The sequence below is a fragment of the Littorina saxatilis genome, linkage group LG15 (assembly GCF_037325665.1).
Source record: "Littorina saxatilis isolate snail1 linkage group LG15, US_GU_Lsax_2.0, whole genome shotgun sequence".
Taxonomy (NCBI): domain Eukaryota; kingdom Metazoa; phylum Mollusca; class Gastropoda; order Littorinimorpha; family Littorinidae; genus Littorina; species Littorina saxatilis.
This window is the reverse complement of record NC_090259.1, coordinates 5,895,610-5,923,357: the sequence shown is the minus strand read 5'-3', so window position 1 is coordinate 5,923,357 and position 27,748 is coordinate 5,895,610. Positions and strand designations below refer to the sequence as shown.

The window sequence follows — 27,748 nt, the reverse complement described above, 5'->3', positions numbered from 1 at the left end:
ATTTTGAAAAGCAGTTTGTTTTGGTTTTATTCACCAAAAACTGAGAAAAACGTCAAAAAATGTGCTAATTTTCTAAATGTTGCAGTTTGTGAACCAGTGCATGTTTTGATACAGTTTCTTCTTCTTTTTAACGATATTTGTGTGTTTAATAATTCTGTGTATCGAAAAGCATTTCTAAGCAATGTATTATTTTAATTTAGCATTTTCAGTTACCGGTTCAGTTCTGATAAGAAAATATACATGAGATCCTAACTGTCAGACTCATAAAGACCCAACCAATGCACTAAACTCTTATTCCATACACATAACTGACGCTTTACAAATCATAAACAACATAAACAAAAATGAAACGAATCCATCAAGCCCTTCAAAAGTTGCAATATTTTAGATTTTGGTCTGAAAATTACATTCAGAGAAAACAGCATCTGAAAGATTACAGGGATCGCGCTAGCTTTTTAAAAAACGCGTAAGTCATACGCAACGAAACGAAAAAAACGCGTCACGGACCAATATTTTTGCGTACTACGAAAACACGTACAGACACAAACAAAACACGCACGAAAGACTTAAAGACACTCCTTACCTAAATACGGCGAGTTTTCCTGTCGAACTCCGCGCACGCCTGTCTAATAACACCCCTGCTGTCTCCAACCTTCGGGCCTTGCGAGTTTGTTTCCCGCTCTAATACGACTAGACACACTTTCCGCCTTTTGGAAGCGCGAGATGGGAGAGCAGCTAATGTCTGTTTCATTATCCGACAAGATATTATCTGGTAATACAGTGGACGCCGCTTAATAAAACCGCGGTTAATAGAGCCAGCCGCTTATAAAAGCCGATTTCAGACGGTCCGGATTTATCACTATATCTTATGTATTAGAAAAAGCCGGTTAATAAAACCAACCCGCCGCTTATTAAAGCCAGTTTTCTCATAGAAATCACGTAGTTTGTGACTAAAACTCACATTATCTTGTTCTGATGTGGAAGACGACCAACAAACAAACACTCATAAAATCGTTCTTCTCTGCCGAGTAATGATTCGTGACGGTGACAGTGAAATTATTGATGTACCGAAGTGATCAAAGTACACGTACATGTACATAATTGAAACAAAAGTTCCACATCCTTCGTGAAGTTTTGTTTAGATTCAAACAAGTGTAAATGACGAAAGAAAGTGACTGAGTGACGTAAACAAAAGAGAAGATTTTTTTTCCTTTCGAAAATGACGTATTCCTGGACCGCCGGTTAATAAATCCGCCGCTTATTAAAGCCATTTTTCGTCGGTCCAGAAGTGGCTTTATTAAGCGGCGACCACTGTACCCTCGTTACGTTCGTTTGCGATACTTCGATGCAAAAAGAAACGGACTTTAGTTTTGACGCGCAGATTTCATGTGTGTCGTCACTTCTCGAGCACTATAGTCAGTTTCAGGATCGGGTGATTATTAAGTCAGAGCAAAAGCGCTGCGTGAAGACAAGAAAAAGTTACAATATTTTTGCGTATGGCTTACGCGGCGCGGCGAAAAAAACGCGTCACCGACTTTTAAAATGCGTCAAATACGCAAAAATCGTGCGTAAACGCGATCCCTGCAGATTCCAACCAGTACTTCAATAAACTACAGTGAAACCCGGCTATATTGAAGTGGCACGGGACCCGGGAAGACCTTCAATATAGCCGGAACTTCAATATAGGCAATTCTCGGTTATATTGAATTTCCCTCCTTGTTCCTTCAGAAATTCAATATATTAACCGAACTTGTTTTTACTATACGTTCTTATTTCCGTGTCCACACATTGCGTTTGATGCGAGATATATTCCAGTTAATCTTTCACCTGTTGGCTGTTGTTTTTCGAGCCTCCTTACTTTTTTCTGCACACACACACACACGGACACACACTCACACCGCCCCCACTCCCTTACACACACAAACACACATTCCATATTCCTCAGCTACTTCCTTTCCTTTTTTGCAGCCAGTTTCCAGCTTCTGAATAAGCTCGATTTTTCTTTTAATTGTCAGACTGATCACCCTTTTAACATTTAGTCAAGTTTTGACTAAATGTTTCAACATAGAGGGGGAATCGAGACGAGGGTGGTGGTGTGTGTGTGTGTGTGTGTGTGTCAGTGTGTGTGTGTGTCTGTGCGCGTGTGTGTGTAGAGCGATTCAGAGTGAACTACTGGACCGATCTTTATGAAATTTGACATGAGAGTTCCTGGGTATGATATCCCCGGACGTGTTTTTCATTTTTTGGATAAATGTCTGTGATGACGTCATATCCGGCTTTTTGCGGCACTGTCAAACCCTCATTTTTCAATCAAATTGATTGATCTTTTGGTCAAGCAATCTTCAACAAAGGCTGGACTTTGGTATTGCATTTCAGCTTGGAGGCTTAAGAATTAATTAATGACTTTGGTCATTAAAAATTCGAAAATTGTAATTAAAATTATTTTTTTATAAAATGATCCAATTTTACGTTTATCTTAGTCTTCATCATTTTCTGATTCCAAAAAACATATGAATATGTTGTATTCGGATTAAAAACAAGCTTTAAAAATAAAAAAAATAAAAATTATGATTAAAATCAAATTTCCAAAATCGATTTCAAATCAATTTCATCTTATTCATTGTCGGTTCCTGATTAAAAAAAACATATAGATATGATATTATTATCCAAGCGGAGCGCGGGCGAAGCCCGCGCGTAGCGAGGTAGTTTTTTTTTTCATCTCCCAGCACTGAAAATTTTTTTGCCAAGTGGTGTCTGTCTGTGAACATTGTTCTAGAATTCATCTTTTAGCACAATATTAGCGACACTGTTTGGACAATTCTATAAAAATTAGGCGTACAAACTGATTTTGTTTCGGGGAATCCTCTCAGAGGATCAGAATTTTCATATAATATCATCGGAAGCTGTTACAACGGGAAAATGTGAAACTTTTGTCACTTTTTAACATGGAATTTCATCTTTGAGCGTTTCAAGCGGACTTTAATAAAATAGTTATTTGCGAATTAAGCAGCGGAAGACACTCACCGGTTCAACATGTGTATGGTCATTAAACCTCAAAACATTTCAGTAAGTGGTTTAGACAAACACCTCCGACATGTGAGGGTGACTGGTTTGTAGCTGAAGAGTTTTTTTCTAAAGTGTGTTCTAAATACAAATGACGTACTGGTAATGATGTAATGAGTTGTTCTAATCTTGTTCTTGGAACTCTTGCTGTTCCAAGCTTGTTCTTAGCAAGTCTTGGTGACGAGAACAAAGACTATCAATGAAATCTTTAGAAATAACCTCTGACAACGACGACGATCGGACGACGACGACGACGATAACAACAACAACAACAAATGACATCGACGACGACGACAACAACAACAACAACAACAACAACAACAACAACAACAACAAAAACAACAACACGAGAACAACAACAATTACGACAACGAACATGACAACAACAACACCAACAACTACGACGACAACTACAACGACTGGGTTATGATGACATCACCAATGATTTAAAGGCCGTTAAAAAATCGTTAAATCCTATTTCTTCACTGATTCTTATGAAATTTTAAAGGTAGGTTTGTTGTCCCCAACTTATTTTCACTCCATACTTTTCCAGAAGAAAAACATAATTTTGGCAGTTAAAAACCGTTAAATTTTAATTCTTCACCGATATTTATGAAATTTTGTGGGTAGGTTCGTTGTCCCCAACTGATTTTCACTCTATACTTTTCCAGAAGAAAGACATAATTTTGGCAGTTAAAAAACGTTAAATTTCAATTCTTCACCTATCTTTATGAAATTTAGTGGGTGGGTCCGTTGTCCCAAACTGAATTTTAAGACATACTTTTCCAGACAAAAAAACCTTATTTTTGGCAGTTAAAAACCGTTAAATCTCAATTCTTCATCGATATTTATGAAATTTTGTGGGTAGGTTCGTTGTCCCCAACTGATTTTCACTCCATACTTTTCCAGAAGAAAAACATAATTTTGTGGGTAGGTTTGTTGTCAGATTTGACATGATGGCAGAATTGAAAGTGTGAGATATCCTGATGTTTCACAATTTATGCTGCATAATTCAGCCCCATAGGCGCTTGAATTTTAGGTGGAGTTGGGTTTTTTTTCAGCCCAAACCAGTAACCCCCACATGGTTTTCATGTCCCTTTCTGAGAGACTTCAAGAAGTTTCAATTTGACGTCATGATTAGCCTGCCGCATTAGCAAGTATGAAAACACGTCATCGATGACACATTTTAAGAGAGAGAGAGAGAGAGAGAGAGAGAGAGAGAGAGAGAGAGAGAGAGAGAGAGAATCATGTACACACAGATGGACGACTTCGCTTGGGGTATGTACTGCCCGGCAGTACACATCTACTTTATTATTATTATGAAAATTTGTGCGCCTAATCTAAATATAGCCCTAGGCGCTTACAAAATATAAAATACATAGTGAACATTATACGAAACACAAATCGACAAGGACCAAGACACTCGGACTCATACACTCGCAGACAGGCGCACAGCGAGAACGCGACGCACTCACTCATACCAACTACAGGCACATGCATTCTAGACGGAAAACAGTCGTAAATAAATAAATAAATTATTGGATACATAAAGTTAGTTGAGAGAAGAAGAATAGAGCTGGAAAGGGAAGAAGAAGGAGAAAGAAAGAGACAGATCAAGGACCAGCAGGAGAGGGGGATGGGTGGTCATTAACGGACTAGTGAGGGAAGAGGTGTGTTTTGAGTGAGGTTTTGAATGATTGCATAGATGTGGAGTGCCTGAGTGAGTGCGGGAGTTGGTTCCAGATGGATGGGGCCTGGTAAGAGAAGGTGCGCTGGCCATATGTTTTGGTGCGTGCTGATGGTATCCTAAAAAGGCGGGTGTCTGCGGAGGATCTTAGGGAGCGAGAGGGGGAGTAGACATCAAGAAGGTCAGAAAGATAGCTAGGGGACGATAGATCAAAGTTTCTGAAGCAGAGTGTGGAGATCTTGAACTGAATCCTCTGTTGAACAGGCAGCCAGTGTAGGGTTTGAAGAAGAGGGGTGATGTGGTCATGCTTGGAAGAACGAAAGATGAGGCGGGCGGCATGATTCTGAACACGCTGAAGCTTTTCGATGATGTAGTTGGGAGAGCCAGATAGAATGGAATTGCAATAATCGAGTCGGGATAGGACAAAGGCGCAGAGCAGAGTTTTAGTGGCATCCTCAGTGAGGAGATGACGGATGGAGGAGATGCGGCGGATTTCAAAGAAGCAAGTGCGACAGACATTGGCAACATGCTGATGGAAGGACAGGGACTGGTCAAGAGTGACACCTAGGTTGCGGACAGCAGGAGAAAGAGCAATAGAAGAACCATTCAGATCGACAGACGAGGGAAGAGAAGGATGATTGAGATGTGTTTTAGGAGAGACAAGAATCATTTCGGTTTTCTCCTCATTAAGCTTCAGCTTATTCAGGTCCATCCACGCCTTGAGGTCGGTGATGCAAGACTGGGTGGAGGCAATGAGGCGAGGGAGGTCAGAGATAGGTCCAGAGAGATAGAGTTGGTTGTCGTCGGAGAAGCTGTGGTGAGAGAGAAAGTGGTGAGCAGCAATTGAAGGGATGGGTTGGGTGTAAAGGACGAACAAAATAGGCCCCAGGACGGAGCCCTGGGGCACACCGTACTGTAGAGGAGAAGCAGAAGAAGATATGCCGTTCACAGAGACAGACTGGTAGCGATCGGTGAGATAGGACTGAAACCAAGAAAGGACAGACTGAGAAATGCCAAAAGAGTTTTGAAGGCGGGACAAGAGCACGGCATGATCAATAGTGTCAAATGCCGCGCTCAGGTCCAGCAGAGAGAGAAGGCAGACGTCGTTGTTGTCGAGTGCAGTCAGTATGTCGTTGCTTATTTTCAGTAGAGCGGTTTCCGTCGAGTGTCCAGAGCGATAGGCAGATTGATTGCAGTAGAGAAGGTGGTTGGCTTCAAGATGGTCCAAAAGCTGGGAGAGTACGATTTTTTCTGTTATTTTGGAGAGAAATGAGAGATTAGACACTGGTCTGTAGTTCTTCATATTTTCAGGATCCAAGGAAGGTTTCTTGAGAAGAGGTCGGAGGATAGCGAATTTGAAAATGGCAGGAAAGGACCCAGATGAGAGAGAGGCGTTGATGACGGAGGTGAAATGCGGGAGGAGAGTATCTAGACAGTGAGTGAGGATAGAGGCGGGAAGGGGGTCAAGTTCGCATGTTTTGATGCCGGCGTGCATGATAGTTTTTCTGACTGTGCTTTCGGTAACAGGCTGAAATGAGGAGAAGGCAGGGCCAAAATAGGAGGGGTCAGGGATGGGGGACTGGGGGGGGGGGGGGGGAGCGTCAAGAGACTGGCGGAGTGTGGAAATCTTGCTGACAAAGAAGTCGGAGAAAGCCTGAGGAAGACGAGAAGAAGGAATCTCAGAGGGAAGTTGAGACGAGTCAGATTTACCAAGAAGAGTGTTAGTGATGTCGTACAACTGTTTTGAAGAAGAGCATGCGAGTATTTTGACATTGTAAAATGCAGTCTTGGCTGCGTGAACAATACTAGTGACTGCTTTGTTGGCAACTTGAAAAATCTGCTTATGAACAGTCAGGCCTGACTTCAACCATTGTCTCTCTGCTCTACGTCTCTCGCGCTTGGCATCTTGCAACTGAGGCGCAGCGGACGAGTACCAAGGCGACGGAGGACGGTGAGAGACGCGGCGGCTGGAGGCAGGAGCATGCTGATCAAGGAGAGCTAACAACAGTTTATCCAGTTCGTCGGCGGACGAAGGAGGAGACACGGCTAGTCGTGACTTAAGGTCAGACTCAAACACACTTAAGTCTACGGCATTTAAGTTCCTAGCTTGGACGATATGTTTGGATTAAAAACACGCTCACAAAGTTAAAGCGAAGAGAGGTACAGAAAAGCGTTACAGCTACCGCGCTAAACAGGCTCGTTAATTTCACTGCCTTTTGTACGAGCGGACTACGGTCATTGTGAAAAAAAAGCAGTGCGTTCAGGTTCATTCTGTGAGTTCGACAGTTTGACTATAAATGTTGTTATTTCGCCTTACGCGACTTGTTTGTTTTGCAGCCATTTTTGCTAGTGTACAAAGGGAAACTACTCGCATGAACAAGAGAAATTAAGTCGGGGAGATCTACGCACCACAAGACTACATGGCGTAGCTGTCAGAGGCCCGCGGCATTGTTAGACTGCAGGGGCGGACGAGGGGGGGGTTTCAGGGGTTTCCGGAAACCCCCCCCCCCAGCCAAATTTTTTTTTTTTAAATGGTGTTTTTTTGGGGTATTAATCAGTGACAAAATCTGCTGCCTGAAACTGGTAATGATCATCCTCAAAATGCACCAGATTGCACCATTTTGCATCCTTTTTTACAAAATTTTCCGGGGGGGCATGTCCCCGGACCCCCCTAGCAAGCTAGGCGCTTTGCGCCGTCGGCTCGGCGCTTCGCGCCTTCACACCCATATCTTCACAATATACTTTTGGAAACCCCCCCCATAAAATGAACTGATCCGCCCCTGGACTGTAATTGTTATCAGAGACCTCCTGACTCGAAAGTTGATGCTGATCTGGCCTCTCCCCTTCCTCAACTGATTGCGCTGACAGAGGCGTGTCATATCATTCGGCGCCCGCGCAGTCATTGTTCTTCAAAATAAAAAGTTAAACAAATCTTTGGAGCAAACATTTAATATAACCAGGTAAACACGTCCCGTGGGCTGAATTTTTTTTCTCAATATAGCCGGGTTTTTTAAAGGCATATGTACGCGCTCCCGTGTTTACAAAGTGTAGTTTGCCCATAATCGATGTCAAACGCACCATAAGACCATGTAATGACGATATGTCGCCATGCGCGGACCATATACATGCATTACTGCTTGTTTTAGAGTCTCAAAAACTTTGGATGTAAACAAAGACGCGGAGTTATTTCCCTTGCGTCAACGCTACCTCTGTTGGCAAATCTATAAATAGGACGATCCAGATCAAAATGAAAATTAACATATCTCAACATTGAAGGGGTCCTAGACCACAATATTTTGCAGGGAACTTAATTTAGCATGTCTCCAGCTGTTGGTAAAGCAATTAGCGTGTATAGTCATCGAGTACATATGGCTTTAAAGTGTGTCTAAACCCTGCAAGTACAGGTTTGAGTGTGTGTAGAGGGGTTCCAGTTACGACATTTTTCTGCACTTTAACCGCTCTGCGCTCAGCCGTTCGCCAACTGGCATGCGTACTAAATTTGCTCATCCGGACTTTGCCGAGAAAACCCGAGAACTCCCGACGCGCCAGCCAAGTGCCTGTGACGTAGCGATGGGAGCAGAGCATAATGGCTGACAGCCGTGCACACAGCGTTGAACCACAATCGCGTTGTGCCACATATATGTTTGAACCTCGGGCACGAGAAAATGAAAGGAACGTGGAGGAAAATCATCTTTCTGACAACAGCAGCATGATTACTCGCCTTGGGAACACAGACTGGTGAGTAACGAAGTCACGTTTTATTTTGGGTACAAGCAACCGAGAAAAGGAAATTCTGACAGTATATGTCAAGCTTGGAGTCTAGATCTAGATCTGAACTGTGACATGCGTACCTTTTGTGTGGGTGTTTGTGCACTAGGCTATGCTAACTTGGTTGTCTCCAGAGCTAGTGTCTATTTTGGACATGACCTGGTTATATGCAAGAAATGCACTAGGCCTCCAGAATGAACATTTTATAGAAGCAAACTCACGAAGATCGACACGCACGAGCTTTTGACGAAGGCGAATCTGGCAGTCCCTAGTGTTTACATTTTGAGTTGGCAAGTTACATTTTTAGAACTAATGTTATTATTTCTTTCTGATGAAATCTAAGAATACTTCCAACATGTGTGCATTCGCAACGCCCTGCGGAAGGATAGAAACGAGTGAAGTTTGTTTGTGATACTTTCAGGTCTGAATGTGCCAACTGTGCGGAGATGGAGAAAGTGGAGGAATGCAACTGCTGCACAGAGTCTACTAAAATTATGAAGAAGCTGAACTGTCTCAGGTATGTATTACTTTTTACTTGTCATTAGTTAAATTAAATTTTTTTAATGAAAAGAGCAAAGGAAAAGTGTGACTATTTTGCAACATAGATGCAGAGGTTATTCATTACTATAAATAGTCTGTAAAGCCTTAACTTTATAATGTCTGTTAGAAGTTTAGTTCTTACACTAACTTCATAGTTAACCATAAGTTATAACAATACTGTTATGTTTGCAGACCTCCCTAAAAAATTGGCATTACATGCATCACGCAGCTCCCATCATTTGAAAGCGTCTGCCTATAAACACGGATGTGCTGGAGACGGCATATTACCAGTACCGGGAGGAGCATGGGTTTTTACAGGCTACTCTTAAGGAGTAAGTGACACACCTATCTTTCTTTATCAAGCATGTGCTTGTCACATCATCGTGATGTGTTGGCAGATACTTCTAGGTCTGTTCCACATGACAAATGTACCCCGTACACCCAACCATTTACACACCTGCAGAAGAAGGTGACGGAAGACTATTTTTAATTTGCAGGTTTAAGGCAGGTCAAATGGAGACAGGGATATTACTCTTCATACACAAAGGGAAGCCACTGAGTTGTGTCGCCATTTTTTCCTGGCAGGCTGGGAATTCGAACACATCGAACAGGGAACGCAGAAGAAGAAGAAGAAGAAGAACACGTCGAACATTCGAATGACGTAAATAGAACAAACCGGTCACATTTTTCAGGCAGCGGAAGTGTGGTGACGCGGCCCAGAACAAATGACGTCAGAAAATGACGACACCGCCAGAAATAAAAACAATGCGACACGCCTACCAACCACGAGGTCAAAAACACGTGGGCATCTAATGAAATCGGTACAAAGCCGTTCTCTTTGCCAGTGACATCGTAATAATCACCAAAGCTAACATTGAAGCTCCGGTAGCAGGTAAGAGAGTGTCTCCTAACCCGTGATGCTCACAGCGTGATTGCATCAGAATACCACATGTTAAAACCGGTGTTTGAACTAGAATAACAGCCAGTACTATTAAGAACAAGTGTCTTGTGTATGCAGCCCTCTTTCTACTGTACGCTGGCAGCAGATAATACAATAATTGAAGTCCTTCGAGGCATAAGGGGCCCATAAGGCGAAAAATTGCTTTAATTCCACCCTCAAAAAGTCCCAGCCTTCAAACCGTAACAAATAACAGTACGCACTATTAAGCAAAATTATAAACCAAGCCTTGATTGTTAATTTTTATTATTACACTTGTATCAAACAAGTGACCTCCACCTTTTGATTGGCGTTTTTATTACATTTGAATCGGACTTGTGGCCTTTCAAAGTTGCGGTGACCTTTGACTTTCAACAGAGGTCATATGTAACAGTGGTTTTTAAAAACATAATTTAGTTGGCTCATATATCTGAGACAAATGATCGGACAACAGCCCTTTACATTATCGTGACACATATTTTTCTGAGGCACACTGGACAGTAATAGTGCAAAGGGTGGGGTTAATCAAGGGAGTGAACCCCCCCTAAAAACACTACCAACCTGTCGTTTTTTTTGGTTTTTTTAATGCCGTTTTGATCGCTCTTGCGTTTACAACCCATCTCATCAAATCGTAATTTATTTCCAGGCTACCAGCAATAAAATACCTCAACATGAGGAACAAATTTAAAATAAACTCTGGCAAAAGACGTGACGTCACAAAGTTTGAGTATGCGCAACATTTTCGTTTACCAGTGCACTTCGTTACCTGCCCATTGCTGCTTTGGGTGATATTTTTTAAATGACTATTCCTATGCAGATGTTTGTGTAATTGGCCGTTTTCAAAACATACCCATTTTTCGATTTTTCGGTCCAAAATTCAAAACGGGCACTGTCTTCCGAGACTCATAGCTCCGAAACGAACCCACTACCCTATATTTTTTTTATGCTGAATGCATAGCAGACAGATCGAACTTAAAAAATAACCAACTTTTGAGAGAAACCAAATTATATTTAACGGGTCCAGTGAACTACCTTAAAGCAATCCTTGTTTTTCATGTCTTAAAACTTTTTCTTCTCATAAAGTTGAAAGTTGGTCCATTAAAAAAAAAAAAACCCATTAAAATTAAAAGATAAAACATACAAGTGCACACATAGTATTTCCTCTTCTTGTCGATCACGCGTCTATATTGTGATGTGTTTGACATGAATTACCAAGCGGCTGCAAATACCCACGAGGGTTTATTTTCCAGTAATCAACGAGTTGTCGTCATTGTTTAAGTTATTTACACAACGAACAACACGGGTCGAACATGCAGTCATGCAGACGACATTTTGTAGGCAATTTCATTTCAGCCTAATCACTCAGAGTGTCAAATGCGCGTCATTCAAATAGTCTCTATTCTTTTACTTTATTCTTAGTCTCCGACTCGTCGGCATTACACTTGTCTCGTCTAAATATCGGACCCTATTGCTACGATGAAAACACAATAGCGTTTATATAGCTATTCTGACATTACATTCTGTGCTAAAATCATGTTTTTGTCAGCAACAAGGACCGGAATGGTCCATGTCGTTGATTGCAGACGACGGTTCCCTTTCCGCATGAAGCCACGGAAATAACCGAACATTGAAAAACACACGGACATGTATTAGGGAGAAAACTCGGGATAACTGGATGTTTAGCATTACGTCAATATGCTAGGAATCATATGACGTCATGACGTATCATGCTTGCCTACGTAGATTGTATGTTCGAAAGTCTGACTTCTGTTAGGAATTCGCGTGGTGAAGACTGCAGTAAATCTGTAGATGATAAGAGAACAAGGATTGTCTCAAAAGAAACGACTAAATGTTTCAGACCGGTAACTTCATTTCAACATTGCACTATATAATGGACGTTCTATGTGACAGGAGAGTTTGCTGATTTTGTGTTAAACATTGGAGAGATCGTCTGCTAGAATCAGAGATAGGTCGCTTCAGATTGCAGCTTCTGGAAAGAACTGTATTTTACACGTAATGTATGTTATGTACAGTAAGCAACAACAAAAACACACACAAAGCAAATGGCATCGTCTGTCGACTTGTCACAGAAACAAACCTGGCGAGGTATGCGTGTACTTTATACACGTCAGCCATTGTTGCTACAGTTTTGAGTCAACGTTGTATTCTTCTGCAACAGGGTCCAATCGTCTGGGTTTCAAATGATGTCATGTTCTAAAAATAAATTCTAGTATAGATTATTTTGTAGCCCTCTTTATTCAAACTTTGAATAATCCACGTGTGATTTTTGGGTATAAAGTAGTTCGTTCTAATTTCTCACTTGTCTAAAAATAATCAACTAGATTTAATCCACTCCTCGGTTGCATTACCGGAGTTGTATAAAATAGATTCATAGTTTATACACTTTGTGTGAAACAAGATCAACATAAGGCTGGAAAAAAAACCACATTTTGGAAAGTACATTCTAAACATAAATAACTTGGTAAAATGAAAGATTTACATGGATCTTGTCATACTGACACACACACACACACACACACACACACACACACACACACACACACACACACACACACACACACACACACACAGCCAGCCAGCCAGCCAGCCAGCCATGAAACAAGCCATTCTATCAATCCCACTGTATTCACGAAAAATAAGTGTTCTTCCCCCCACTTTCCACACCTTTTGTAGGAACACCCTGCCGGACTATGCAACACACACTTATGTCACAGATTCTGTGATTATTTTTCAGGAAGTACCGCTACATAGGATTTAGACAGCTTGTGAGGTGGTGCCATGGTGTGCTAGGAAGGAAAATCAGGATACCTTTACCTTCATGTGGAGTACGGGCCATCAGATATGCATTTCCGTCTGATGTACTACAGAGGTTTTGAGTGGTCTGAGCTTCAATGAAAATGGTAACATGAAAATGTATTTATAATCTAATGCATCACTTATGAAATAAAAGAGTAAAATCTGTAATTCCTTGCAAGTGCATTTTGTTCAGTATTGTCGTTGGTGTCAACATCAGCGGGAAAAAGTGGGATCAATTTGGTTATCTTGTACTGTATGGTGCTGCAGCTTCTTATCGGTATGGGGGGGGGGGGGGGGGGGGGGGGGTGTTAGACTGTGTGATATGCAGCGGCCCAAAAGTCAGGTTTGTCACAAAATTCCTCTGGGAAGGAAGCTTCAAAGGCACCTGGATCCTTTGTCAGCTTCTCAAACAGACGCGGGGGGGGGGGGGGGAGGGGGGGGGTGTGATATGCAGCCAGTCTATGATGCAGCGGCCTAAAAGTCAGGTTTGTCACAAAATTCCTCTGGGAAGGAAGCTTCAAAGGCACCTGGATCCTCTGTCAGCTTCTCAAACAGACGTTGAAGCAATCTTGACACGTGACCTGTAAATGTAACAGTGGATAGCTCAGGATGAGATAGTCGTGAAAAGGCATTATTAGCACGGAACCAAGTACAGCTTTTATGCTTGCAAAAATGCATTTAATGAAGAATATGCTGCAGTTCTAGCCGAATACCCAACTGAAAAAAATCTGTTAAGCCTTTAATTGTAATATTTCTCTCTCTGTCTTTTCCCTCTTCAGTTGTGTGTGTGTGTGTGTGTGTGTGTGTGTGTGTGCGTGTTTGGGTAAATTGCCAGAATTCTGGGGCCATTTTCATAAGATAGCAGTGAACCGACTGACAGTCGATCGATCGACTGCCCAGTCGATGGACTGTGGTTGATCGCCATGTCACCGAAAAGCGCGTTTCATGAGCGAATCACCGTCACCCGCGGACAACCGGAGTCGACCGACTGTACAGTAATCCGAATGGCCAAGTCGAGGGCTAAATTTAGCAACATTACCACTTCCGTTTGCTCATTCGCACGTGGAAATGGCCGATTTCGAAGAAAAAACTAGTCTCGGCCCGCTCAAAATAACAATGACCGAGACTTTCAGTAATTCCTTCGCGTGACATCTAACCCTCTTACGCCATGATGTGACGTCTTCAAGACATAACCCTGACTTGTCTCCTGGATTACAGCGTCATGATAGATACATTTCGAAGAACAATCACAAGGTTTGGCTCACAATCCAAAAAAGTGTGAGCATTCTGCCATTGACTGTGTGGATAATTACATTTATTTTTGGTTTACCGCAGTAAGCCGAACACAGTGTTAGGAGGAGAGCATCACCATGTTTGGCCGACTTCCGGTGAGACGACCCGCAGTCGGCCGACTGAAATGTTGTTCGTGAAACCCGATAACGTCGGATTACTGTGGTTCTCTCGGACAACTGCAGTTGGTCGACTGTGTTTCTGGCTTATGAAACTGGCCCCTGGAATATAAGAAAAGAAGAGGATTTTCATTTGTGTGTGTGCTAAAAACCAGCAGTCAGTAATTACCCTGCATGTAACTTACCATAAACTCGTGGCCCTTTGCACTTCCTCACACTGTACTCTCCTTTCTTTCCTTTTGGGAATGTGATGGACAACGTCGGATTTCCTTCCTCATCAAGCGCATCACCTGTCCCCATTTTCATTGTAATGCAGAGTGGCAAGGAACAGCCTGAAAACAGGATACAAATTTAAATGCACTGAATCAATGACTCTCAGTCATACTTCCACGCTTTACTAAATATACTGTTCAAAAAAAGAAACGCATAGTTGCTACTTGCCAAATTTGTTTTATTTTTCGAAAAAATTAACAGAAAATCCAATATTTAGATTATTTGTTTGAAATTTGGTATGGACACAGTTGAATGCACACACAGTTCATTTGCATCTTCAAATCAATCAGTCAATCAATACAATTGGGTGCCGAGGCTGTCAAGTCAGTAGGGGGTGTGACTGCCTTGAGCAGCAACAACTGCCCGGCACCTTCTGGGCATGGACTGGATCAGATGCCGGATATCTTGCTGTGGGATGGTGTCCCACTCCTCCTGAAGTGCCTGCAATAGATCGCGGTGATTTGCCGGCGCTTCTTCTCGCCTGCGCACACGTCTGTCCAATTCATCCCAGAGGTGTTCTATCGGGTTCATGTCTGGCGACATGGATGGCCAGGGAAGCACCTGGACATGGTGGTCGGTGAGGAACTGGGTGGTGAGTCGTGCTGTGTGCGGGCGAGCGTTGTCCTGCTGGAATATGGCATCCTGGTCAGCCAGAAGAGGAAGGGCGTGTGGGCGCAGAATTTCCTCCACGTATCGCTGGGCAGTTATGCGCCCTTGGACGTGCACCAGGGTGCTCCTTCCAGCGGTATTGATCGCCCCCCACACCATGACGCCTCCACCACCATGAACGGGTGCCTCATCCACACAGTTGGGCGCGTAACGTTCGTTTACTCTCCGGTAGACCCTCCTCCGACCATCATGTCGCTGGAGCAGGAAGTAGGACTCGTCGCTGAACCACACGTGTCTCCAGTGATTCCGGACGGTCCAGCGAAGGTGCTGGTTGCCCCACTGCACTCGGTTCTGGCGATGGCGGCGGGTGAAGACAGCTCCTCTGTGAGGTCTGCGAGCTCTCAAACCAGCTTCATGCAGGCGGTTCCGCACGGTCTGGTCCGATAATCGGTGTGGCCCGGGGAGAGCCTGGACAGAAGATGAGGCCGACAGGAAACGATTCCGGAGGTGGTGGAGCCGTATGAAGCGGTCGTGAGCAGCAGTTGTCGCCCTTGGTCTTCCCGCTCGTGGCAAGTCAGCAACGGAGCCAGTGGCTTGAAACCTGACCCACAGTCTACTGATGGTGCTCTGGGACACGTGGAAGTGCCTGGCGATTGCACTTTGACTTTGGCCTGCTTGTAAACGACCCAATGCAATTTGGCGGTCTTCTCTGCTCAATCGGGCCATCTTTCGTCGCTGAATTGTCGTCTGATTTCTTTGTGGCGAACAATCCGCTTTTATGGGTTTTGGAAGACATGGTGAGAGCTCAATATTCCCCGAGTTTCACGAGATTACACTGAAGCATGACGAGTGGTCATGCCAAATGAGCAATTTTGACATTGTAGCCACTGATAACGCATGCGTCACGTGCAGAGCTCACTTGTGGCAATGGACGAAAGGTCGACGACCAGATAAACATTTTTTGCAGTTTGGTGGATATCCTTGTAGCCATATAACTAAATTAACCAAATATTACAAGCTATGCGTTTCTTTCTTTGAACAGTATATTAGGCAGATACCTCATTCAAAATCACTCTGCACCACCCCCCGCCCCTCCATGTGTATTTATTGTATAATTCTCATTAATAGATCTTATAAAAAATAAAAAATGCAGAACTGAATGTGTAAATTGTAATATTGTTTGTTCATCTATTGGTTGCCTCCCTTCAAGTTTATTTTTGAACAGTTCTGAGAATACAATTTTAACTATAACTCAATTTCATACATAAAACAAGGAAGACAAATTGTGTAGAGACCTCAATTCCTTATTTCCATTTTTGACTCACATGCGAAGCAAAAGTGAGTCTATGTACTCACCCGAGTCGTCCGTCCGTCCGTCCGGAAAACTTTAACGTTGGATATTTCTTGGACACTATTCAGTCTATCAGTACCAAATTTGGCAAGATGGTGTATGATGACAAGGCCCAAAAAAACATACATAGCATCTTGACCTTGCTTCAAGGTCAAGGTCGCAGGGGCCATAAATGTTGCCTAAAAAACAGCTATTTTTCACATTTTTCCCATTTTCTCTGAAGTTTTTGAGATTCAATACCTCACCTATATATGATATATAGGGCAAAGTAAGCCCCATCTTTTGATACCAGTTTGGTTTACCTTGCTTCAAGGTCAAGGTCACAGGAGCTCTTTAAAGTTGGATTGTATACATATTTTGAAGTGACCTTGACCCTGAACTATGGAAGATAACTGTTTCAAACTTAAAAATTATGTGGGGCACATGTTATGCTTTCATCATGAGACACATTTGGTCACATATGATCAAGGTCAAGGTCACTTTGACCCTTATGAAATGTGACCAAAATAAGGTAGTGAACCACTAAAAGTGACCATATCTCATGGTAGAAAGAGCCAATAAGCACCATTGTACTTCCTATGTCTTGAATTAACAGCTTTGTGTTGCATGACCTTCGATGACCTTGACCTTGGTCAAGGTCACATGTATTTTGGAAGGAAAAATGTGTAAAGCAGTTCTTAGTGTATGATGTCATTGCTAGGTTTAGTAAAGGTCAAGGTCAAACATGTGAGTCGTATGGGCTTTGCCCTTCTTGTTTGTTGTTGTAACTTGACTTGACTTATTCCTGTAGACTCCCTGTGGAGCATAGGGCCGCAACAACTCCTCGCCAACGCACCCGGTTCTGGGCAGCTCCTTTCAGTCGGGGCCATGTCGTGCCAGCTGCCTTTGCCTCACTTTCAATTGATCTTTTCCAGGTCTGCTTTGGCCGCCCAACTTTTCTCTTTCCCTGTGGGTTCCAATCCAGGGCCTGTCTGGTAATGTTGTCGTTTGGCTTCCGTAGGGTGTGTCCAATCCATCCCCACTTTCGCTTCTTGACATCCTGGCTGATGGGCTTCTGGTTGGTTCGCTTCCACAGGTCGGCGTTCGAAATCTTCTCCGGCCATCTGATGTTGAGGATGTCCCGCAGGCACCTGTTGACGAAAGTCTGGAGCTTCCCTGTAATAATAATAATAATAAGAAGAAGAACATTTATATAGCGCTAAATCAAAAACTTTCGTTAAAAAGGCTTGCTCTAAGCGCTTGACATCTAAACTAAAACGTCATTCACACTCTTTACAATGATGTACAAGAACTTCATGTCACACTCTTTCATTCAGTATAGCACCATTCACACAGTTGTTATTCTGTACAAGACAATAAGTTAGTCTAACATTTAGAATGTTCATAAGATGAAAACAAGAGAAAACCAGACTGATTAAAACAACTGCTTAGTGCTAACAAAGCATGAATCTTAATGATAACGTGTTGGTCACTCTCCAGGTCTCTGATCCATACAAGAGGACTGCCTTCACATTGGTGTTAAAGATTCTGATCTTACTCCGGAGGGACAGTGCTTTGGAGTTCCAGATGGGTCGCAGGGTGTTAAAAGCGTGTCTTGCCTTGTTGATACGACTCTTGACATCATCATCTGCCCCGCCGTCCGTACTAATTACGCTCCCGAGGTACGTGAAGTGGTCTGTCTCCTTGAGGGTCTCTCCCTGCAGCTGGATAGGAAGGTTCTGCTTGTTGTTCATCTTCATCACCTCAGTCTTCTGTCTGTTTTTTCAGCTTCTTCACGGAGTCTTGTCAGCTTTGCTTGCGCGTGTTGCTGTTTGTGGGAGAGGAGGCCAACATCGTCTGCAAAGTCAAGGTCTTCGAGCTGTTTGGCGAAAGTCCACTGGATTCCCGTGTTGCTGTCCATGGTTGTCCTTCTCATGATCCAGTCAATGACCATCAGGAAGATGGTCGGCGACAGCATGCAGCCTTGTCTCACCCCTGTCTTCACTACAAATGGGCTGGTCAGCTTGCCATTATGGATGACTTGGCAGGTTGAGTCCTCATATAGATGTTGGATGATGTTGATGAACTTCTGTGGAATACCGTAGTGGTGCATCAGCCTCCAGATGGTCTCCCTGTCCACACTGTCGAAAGCCTTTTCAAAATCCACAAAGGTCATGTACAGGGGTGACTGCCATTCCATGGATTGTTCGACGATGATGCGCAGGGTAGCTATGTGATCAGTACATGACCTGTCTCGGCGAAACCCTGCTTGCTCCGATCTCAGTCTCTTGTCCAAGGCCTCCTTCAGTCTGTCCAGCATGACTCTGGTCAGGACCTTGCTTGGAATAGATAGGAGCATTATTCCTCGCCAATTACCACACTGAGAAAGGTCTCCCTTCTTGGGTAGTTTGACCAGGTATCCTAGCTTCCAGTCCGCCGGAATTTCTTCCTGTTCCCATATCTTGTTGTTGTGAGGATATCATCAATATGCAATGTCATTGCTTTAAAAACAATTGCATCAAAATGATCTCCCTTGATCTCTTGCCCAAGACATTTGTTTCAACTATTTGTTTATTAGATTTGGGAGATTTTATAGGAATGAATCTAAAAATCAATGATCTAGATATTTCTACATTGTAAAAAGAATCTGCTGGAGGTATGATGTGTGTTTATGTGTGTTTTGAGTGTGATTGTGTGTGTGTGTATATGGGTCGTTCTCTCGACAAGGTTGCCACTAGCGTGACATGAGACTCCATTTTTACTCAAGTTTTGACTAAATGTTTTAACGTAGAGGGGGGAATCGAGACGAGAGTCGTGGTGTATGTGTGTGTGTGTCTGTGTCTGTGCGTGTGTGTGTGTGTAGAGCGATTCAGACTAAACTACTGGACCGATCTTTATGAAATTTGACATGAGAGTTTCTGGGTATGATATCCCCAGACTTTTTTTCATTTTTTGATAAATGTCTTTGATGACGTCATATCCGGCTTTTTGTGAAAGTTGAGGCGGCACTGTCACGCTCTCATTTTTCAACTAAATTGGTTGAAATTTTGGTCAAGTAGTCTTCCACGAAGCCCGAACTTCGGTATTGCATTTCAGCGTGGTGGCTTAAAAATTGATTAATGACTTTGGTCATTAAAAATCTGAAAATTTAAAAAAAAAATATTTTTTTTATAAAACGATCCAAATTTACGTTTATCTTATTCTCCATCACTTTCTGATTCCAAAAACATATAAATATGTTATATTTGGATTAAAATCAAGCTCTGAAAATTAAAAATATAAAAATTATTATCAAAATTAAATTTTCGAAATCAATTTAAAAGCACTTTCATCTTATTCCTTGTCGGTTCCTGATTCCAAAAACATATACATATGATATGTTTGGATTAAAAACACGCTCAGAAAGTTAAAACGAAGAGAGGTACAGAAAAGCATGCTATCCTTCTCAGCGCAACTACTAAACCGCTCTTCTTGTCAATTTCACTGCCTTTGCCATGAGCATGAGCGGTGGACTGACGATGCTACGAGTATACGGTCTTGCTGAAAAATTGCATTGCGTTCAGTTTCATTCTGTGAGTTCGACAGCTACTTGACTAAATGTTGTATTTTCGCCTTTCGCGACTTGTTTAGTTTTAATAAGGCATTAAAATTATGTCAAATATAAAAGAACAGCCTCTGCTGGATGCATATGTGTTAAAAAAAAAAAGATAGTCCAATACAAACTGTGTGACTGGCGTAACGTTTTAAAACGCCCGTTTGGAGAATGGTGCTAGTTGCATGGACACATATTTCGGCTGTAAGACAACACAATTGACATAGTTACTCCTCCAAATACTTCATATTATTCAAGAACTAACCTCCTAAATCCTGAAATGCCTGCTACGGACCTGTTACCCACTTACGGAGCTGTTACACTTTCACAAAGAACCGTTGCACGATCAGAACGAGGGGACTATTCATGACATCCCAATGTTCAAGAGCTAGAGAGCAGTCTCCAAAAAAAGAACCACCTTGACTAAATGTAAAAAGGACAAATGATATATCAGCAGAAGCTGTCACCAGAAGCAATTTTGACTTACAAGGGAAACCAGGAAAGAAATAGGATTCAGCAGTGCTCAGTCGACTGACCCGCCGACTTAGATATTTCTGACGTCACAACTTTGAAACTTCAGACATGTTCAAGAATGAATGATCCCAACACAATACGAAAGTCACGTTGATATTGTTCACAGTTTTAGGTCAAATTGGAGCTGAGTTTGATGTTAAGTCGAACAAATCAGTTTGAGTTTGTTTTTGTTGAAAGAAACCATAAATAGAACTTTAAAGCTTAACATATTTTCAGCCTCCAATAACTGTCAAAGAAAATTAAACACCTTGATCGCCCTAGCATTTACTTGATCTCCGTTGACTGTTAAGGTGAAACAGCGTTAGTTAGAGGCTGTTAATAGAAAAGAAAAGGACTATGATATAAATAACTTGTAGTTTTGGTTTTACAATCCCCACCCTCTCTCTCTCTCTCTCTCTCTCTCTCTCTCTCTCTCTCTCTCTCTCTCTCTCTCTCTCTCTCTCTCTCTCTCTCTCTCTCTCTCCCACCACCTGTCTCTCCGCCCTGTTCAAAAATAATTTTCTTTCCAAAAAATAAGGCTTTGACATTTAAAAAAAAAAATCATTGTTTAAAATAAAACCAGAACCCTTAACACCCTTGGTCCCTCTCGTCAACCGTCATCACTGTGTTGGTAAGTATAATTGTTATTGTTACTCCCCTTGTTGTTTGTTGTTCGACAAGGAAGTTGAAAAGAGCATTCCCGTTGCAACATGACAAAGAAAACAAAGTGACTGACTAAGTTATAGCGTCTTTTCAGGACCAATTTGCCTGTCTTAGAGTTAGAGTTAATATGCTATATGGGGCGAGCATGGGAATTGTCCGCCGAAAGGCGTGAGGGGGGAGCCGGAGAAGGAGGGGGGGTGGGGACGGGACGAAGGGCTGCTGATCGAGTGTGTCCGCAGCTTGTCAATCTTGTCCTTGAAGCACTCCGAGAATAACTCAGGAATATCTTGTGGTGGGTGAGCAGTGGGTAAGGGGGCAGCGGGGGAGGAGCCCAGGAGAGAGGACATGATGGAAAACAGCTCCCTGGATGATGAGGCGTTGGCGATGCGGTCGTGAAAATGCTGGACCTTGGCAGCAGTGATGGCTTGCTTGACTCGATGCAGCGCAACCCTGAAGATCTGCTGGTGAACCTCCAGGCCAGAGTGTCGCCATGCACGCTCCGCTCGTCGCATCTCCTGCTTGGCGGCTGTGATGTCCTCAGAGAACCAGGGAGCCGGCAGTTGTTCAGAGACTGCGCATAGGGATGGCGAGGCGTGTTTGCCGAGGAGCTGGCGCAGAGTCGAGCTGAAGAAATGGGCGGGGTCGGAGGACGGGTCTCGCTGGGCAAGCAGCAGGGCAGCTTCGTCTCCAAAAGCATCTGTCTCAATGTCTCGTAGCTTGGGACGTGTGACCATCTTCCGCTTCTTTGCTGGCTTGGTGATGTTGACAACGAAGTTGATGGCGGTGTGGTCGGAGACAAGATGGTCGTTGGCGACGAGGCTGGAGACGGTATAAAACATACCAAAGTGATTTGAAATGTTATTTCTTGCTATGTTCTTATAGGTATAGCATTCACTTCCCTCCACAATTGTCTAGCAAGTGGCTACTACATTCGTACTGTCGAATATTAGCCGTTATCTTTATGTACCCATTTTCACAAAATCAGAAGACACATGGTTACTTAAAAAAAATCACAAAAAATCAAAAGTGCATGGGACTAGAACAGTTCTCTGCAGATATGTAATGTAGACAGAATGTTCTCTCTCCCACAAAAGTATTACCAACTTGTAATTACTCTGGCCATAGCTAGGCAGATCCCTTAACCCATATAAGCCCACTGTCCCATTTTTGGGACGCTCAATGAATTCCACTGCCGGCAGTTGAACTAAGGAGGCTCCAAGCACAATGCACAACCAGTTAGTTTCAGAGCTTTCGTTTTCTAAATTCAGGCATGGGAACAGGAAATCGTCAAAAAGGAGGAAAATAATGCGCACCCTGCCAGGGGGTCAGGGGGCAACGCTCCCTGAAACTGAGGGTTTTTGGCATTTTCCACACCTAAAACGTGCACCAGGAGAGACCATAACTTTACAAAACAGTGCACTTGAAGCTGCAGTAATTTCTCACCAATGTGTTCAAAATGTAATCCAATTTACACAATGACTCACTAACTCTTTATCTGCATGCAGTAACAATCTCTTTGGTGTCACTATACCATACTTTCAGAACAATTAACATTCAGAAACTATCTACACAAAAAAGGTTACCTCAGAATAGTTCATTGGATTGATGATCACTGATGATGAATGTATTCATGAACATAAAGGTGTTGAATCCCTCTAACTCCAAGATGTTCATGGGCTCCATAAGGAAAGTTTCACACTGTAATAGTGTTATTAAAATATCAATAAGACTGTCTCTCTGGCGCTGGCTTACACTGAACCCTACACACAAAATATTCAGCCTGTGGCATCAGCCTACAGAATCCAAGTCTCTGGCACTGTCCCTTAGACACACAACATATTCATTCTGTGGCTTTAGCCTACAGAATCAAAGTTTCTGGCACTGCCCCTTACAGACACACAATATTAACAGTCTGTGGCATCAGCCTACAGTATACAACTTACAAGTCGCACTGTCCCTTATTGATACACAATATCCAGAGTTTGTAGCATCAGCCTACAGTATCACACCGGTGACACTGTGACGGTTCCCCTACGCTTTGTGTTCGGTGCCCTGACCCTTTGTGTTCGGTTCCCACTCGGTTCCCACACGCCAAAATTCGCGGACAAAACATCCATTTATGGTAGTATTACGCAATGTTGCTCTCTGAGAATGGTCTTGTTAGATCTGTGAGTGTTTACACTACATGCCTAGGTGCTGTTGGATTGAAGGTTTTTGATATTTTAGCCGTTATTAGGTAGAATGCCTTCCACTTTACTGCAAAACTGCATAATTCGTAGCATCGGCAAGAAATATCCTACCAAAAAATGCCTGCTTGGAACTGTCGTTGGTCCAGCAAAAAGTTCAACATGTCTGTAGCAGACAGCCCAAGTTTCAAGATTGTAGGGCCATCCAAACAGCCGTAATAATAAAAACAACAAAAGTAGTCAGTGAAATTGGCTGTGTTCGGTCCCCACACACTTTTGTGACGTAGGCGTGACGGTTCCCATAATTCATTGTGTCGGTCCCCACTTTCTGTGTCGGACCCCACTTTCGACCTAATTTCTCTGTGACGGACCCCACAACCAGCCTATTTTGTGTCGGTCCCCACACCTTCTTGGATTTATGACTTGCCGGTTACTTGTATCATTGTATTCATTGAATCTAATTGTCTCGGAGTTATTTTTCAGCAAAAACCGGCAAGGCAGCACCTTTTGTGATACCAAGTAAGTCAGATGACATCAGTATGTGTGTGTGTGTGTGTGTGTGTGTATGTGTGTGTGTGTGTGTGTGTATGTGAGAGAGAGAGAGAGAGAGAGAGAGAGAGAGAGAGAGAGAGAGAGAGAGAGAGAGAGAGAGAGAGAGAGAGATTGACACCTTTCCAGATCACTCCGGTTATGCGACACTACCGCGAGCGTCACTACCGCGTGTCACACTACGGCGAGTACGACACTACCGCGTGTAACACTACCGCGTGTCACACTACCGCGAGTACGACACTACCGCGAGTATAACACTGCCGCGTGTCACACTACCGCGCGTACCACAACCGCGAGTACCATAACCGTAGAGAGAACGCATGCAAACTTACTTCTTGTGAGTTTGTGTTCTAACGGCTTTGATTGGAAGCAACCCATTCTATATGTATTCTGATAGTGTGTTCTGATCGTTTTGAGTTCTTGGTTAGCATGACAAACATTGAATTAGTGTTCAGAGAACAGACCAGGCCTTTTTGTTTTATATTTCAAGGAAACATTTCAACCTTTGCCTTCAGCCATGGAAGTCATAAAATGACACGCGGTAATGTTATACTCGCGGTAGTGTGACACGCGGTAGTGTTATACTCGCGGTAGTGTCGTACTCGCGGTAGTGTCGTACTCGCGGTAAGTTCTGTTTCCGTACCCGCGACAGCGGCAGCGACAAAAGAAAACGCGCGCAAACGCGTGACGTGTTTCCGTACTTGCGTTTTAAACATGCGGTAAAATCTGTAAACTCCCGCGTTGCCGCGCGACAACGCGAAAAAATCGCTCCAGGACCCTTTCAAAAAAATCGCGTCGCTTGCCGCTTGTCGCGCCGCTAACGCGTCGCGCGTGTGGAAACACTCCTGGTCATTTTCTATGTGCTTGATTTTCGTCGCACCGCTGGAAAAACGCTATCGCGGGTACGGAAACACAACTTTAGTGTGAGACGCGGTAGTGGTACTCGCGGTAGTGACGCTCGCGGTAGTGACCAGCACCCGATCACTCCACATAAACGCTGGTTCTGGTTGCATTGTGCCGCTGACATACAGCTAATAGGATTTTTACACCCCCGGTATAGGGGTGTGTATAGGTTTCACTCGATGTGTTTGTGTTCGCAAGTAGATCTCAAGAATGAACGGACCGATCGTCACCAAACTTGGTGAACAGGTTCTATACATTCCTGAGACGGTCCTTACAAAAATTGGGACCAGTCAAACACACGGTTAGGGAGTTATTGGTGGATTAAAATTATACAAGGCCTGGTATAGACGGACACCCCCGTTGGTCAAAGGGAAATAACCATTCTCACTGCCACCAACTGAGAAGGTTATTTCCCTTTGACGGGGGTGTAGTTCCTATCGGAGGAATTTCTTGTTTTAATCCTTTTGTGGTATTGCTGATGATGCTGAACATGTATTTTACTAGTTTACCAATATGTATCTTTGACCCTGATAGCCTACGAACTGAAACGGAGCAATCATGGCCCAACATTGGCCCAATGCTGAATTTATTGGCGCGGTGTTGAGCCTTAGTCGGGCCGTTGTCGTAGGCTGTCAGGGTTTATGTAGCCTTGTTCCATTGTATTCTGACTGTCATAAAGTAATTAATTTTAAGAGAAAGCAGTCATGAACACAAGGATCTGGGAAAAGTTGCCTCTTACAACAAGCGTGGATAAAGACACATACTTGACACAGGCAAGTACTCTTTTTTTTTTCCAATCACCACTAGAAGTCCCTGGGCAGCATTTTGCTCTGAAAACTGAATCTCACATACGACAGGTGGATCTTTTATTTTAAAAATGTGCCAAATTGCATATCTCCAAGGCCTTAAGACTAAGAGTAGATATTGGGAAGGCCAGTTCAAGAAGGTGTGGGTGGATCAACACATAATTGTGATCGAAAGGTCGCAGGTTCGAATTCGGGCCGGGACGGACACGGGTCAACTTTATGTGCAGACCCAGAGACGGAAGCCATGTCCCACCCCCGTGTCATCACAATGGCACGTAAAAGACCTTGGTCATTCTGCCATAAGTGCAGGTGGCTGAATACACCTAAACACGCAGACACCTGGGTAGCGCGACTCCGTTGCTGCTAGCTTTCCACTGGGAGGAAGCGACCCGAATTTCCCAGCGATGGGACAATAAAGTAATGAGAAATGAGAAATGAGAAATTTGCTGGTATACTGGGAACCGTCCCAGAGATAAATAATGTTATATATTATTTGTGGCATAAACTAATAAAGTTAGTCTCTCTCTCTCTCTCTCTCTCTCTCTCTCTCTCTCTCTCTCTCTCTCTCTCTCTCTCTCTCACACACACACACACATACACACACATACTGATGTCATCTGACTTACTTGGTATCACAAAAGGTGCTGCCTTGCCGGTTTTTGCTGAAAAATAACTCCGAGACAATTAGATTCAATGAATACAATGATACAAGTAACCGGCAAGTCATAAATCCAAGAAGGTGTGGGGACCGACACAAAATAGGCTGGTTGTGGGGTCCGTCACAGAGAAATTAGGTCGAAAGTGGGGTCCGACACAGAAAGTGGGGACCGACACAATGAATTATGGGAACCGTCACGCCTACGTCACAAAAGTGTGTGGGGACCGAACACAGCCAATTTCACTGACTACTTTTGTTGTTTTTATTATTACGGCTGTTTGGATGGCCCTACAATCTTGAAACTTGGGCTGTCTGCTACAGACATGTTGAACTTTTTGCTGGACCAACGACAGTTCCAAGCAGGCATTTTTTGGTAGGATATTTCTTGCTGATGCTACGAATTATGCAGTTTTGCAGTAAAGTGGAAGGCATTCTACCTAATAACGGCTAAAATATCAAAAACCTTCAATCCAACAGCACCTAGGCATGTAGTGTAAACACTCACAGATCTAACAAGACCATTCTCAGAGAGCAACATTGCGTAATACTACCATAAATGGATGTTTTGTCCGCGAATTTTGGCGTGTGGGAACCGAGTGGGAACCGAACACAAAGGGTCAGGGCACCGAACACAAAGCGTAGGGGAACCGTCACAGTGTCACCGGTGTGAGTATTGCAAGTCCACAAGTTTAAAGTCACAGATGTAAAATCAGAGTTGTCCAGCAAAATCTCTTTCTCCTCCTTCAGCATGTTGACTCTAGCAGTCATAGTCTAAAATTATGAACAGCCCCAAAACTCATTTCTGGCTTTCTTTGCTGAAGGCTAACTTCTCTTCTGATTCACAGCCTTTCTTTTCTGAGCAAGACTTTCCAGCTTTGACTTCATCAGCCTTCTGTGGGCCAACCTGGCTTTCTTTTCTGCATCGGCCTGTAAAGCCTCGGCTTTCACCTTGCTCAGAAGTTCCTGATGTTTTAATGACAAGGCAGCTCTTTTTTGTTCAATTTCCTCCCTTTCTTTCTGTTGCCTTGTTTTGTTTTTGGAGGCAGCATCCCTCATCAGACGGCACATCTGGTGGTTGGGAGGAGTGTGCAGGGGATCCTTTCTGGTAAAGTTCTGAACAGCTGAGGCGCGTTGCATAGAGCGGACGATCTGTTCGCGAAGAGACAAAAAGTTTTCATGTTGTAGGAAACGCTATGTTCGCGGCGAACTCAATTCTACCCTCTCTACCTATTTTCAAGTAAATGGACCCATCTCTTCGCTGACAGCCGAGTCAATGCATGCATATTGGGGGCAATCATGCGAACAGTAACTTTGTACTTGGAACACCCTTCCCTACCCGCACTGACCAAAGTAGACGAGTCCAATCGCTTACAGCTCAGTCCATGAGTAGCCTACATTTTAGTGGTGACGGTATGCATTGGCCCTCAGGATATCTGTGTGTG

At 43.3% G+C, this 27,748-nt stretch overlaps 1 protein-coding gene across 1 annotated transcript in view; it reads left to right on the top strand.

Annotated features, from left to right (window-relative positions):
- The window catches only part of LOC138948331 (uncharacterized), a 322,492-nt gene that overhangs the window by 40,954 nt on the left and 253,790 nt on the right, over positions 1-27,748 (top strand). The gene's annotated exons all lie outside the window — the stretch shown is intronic.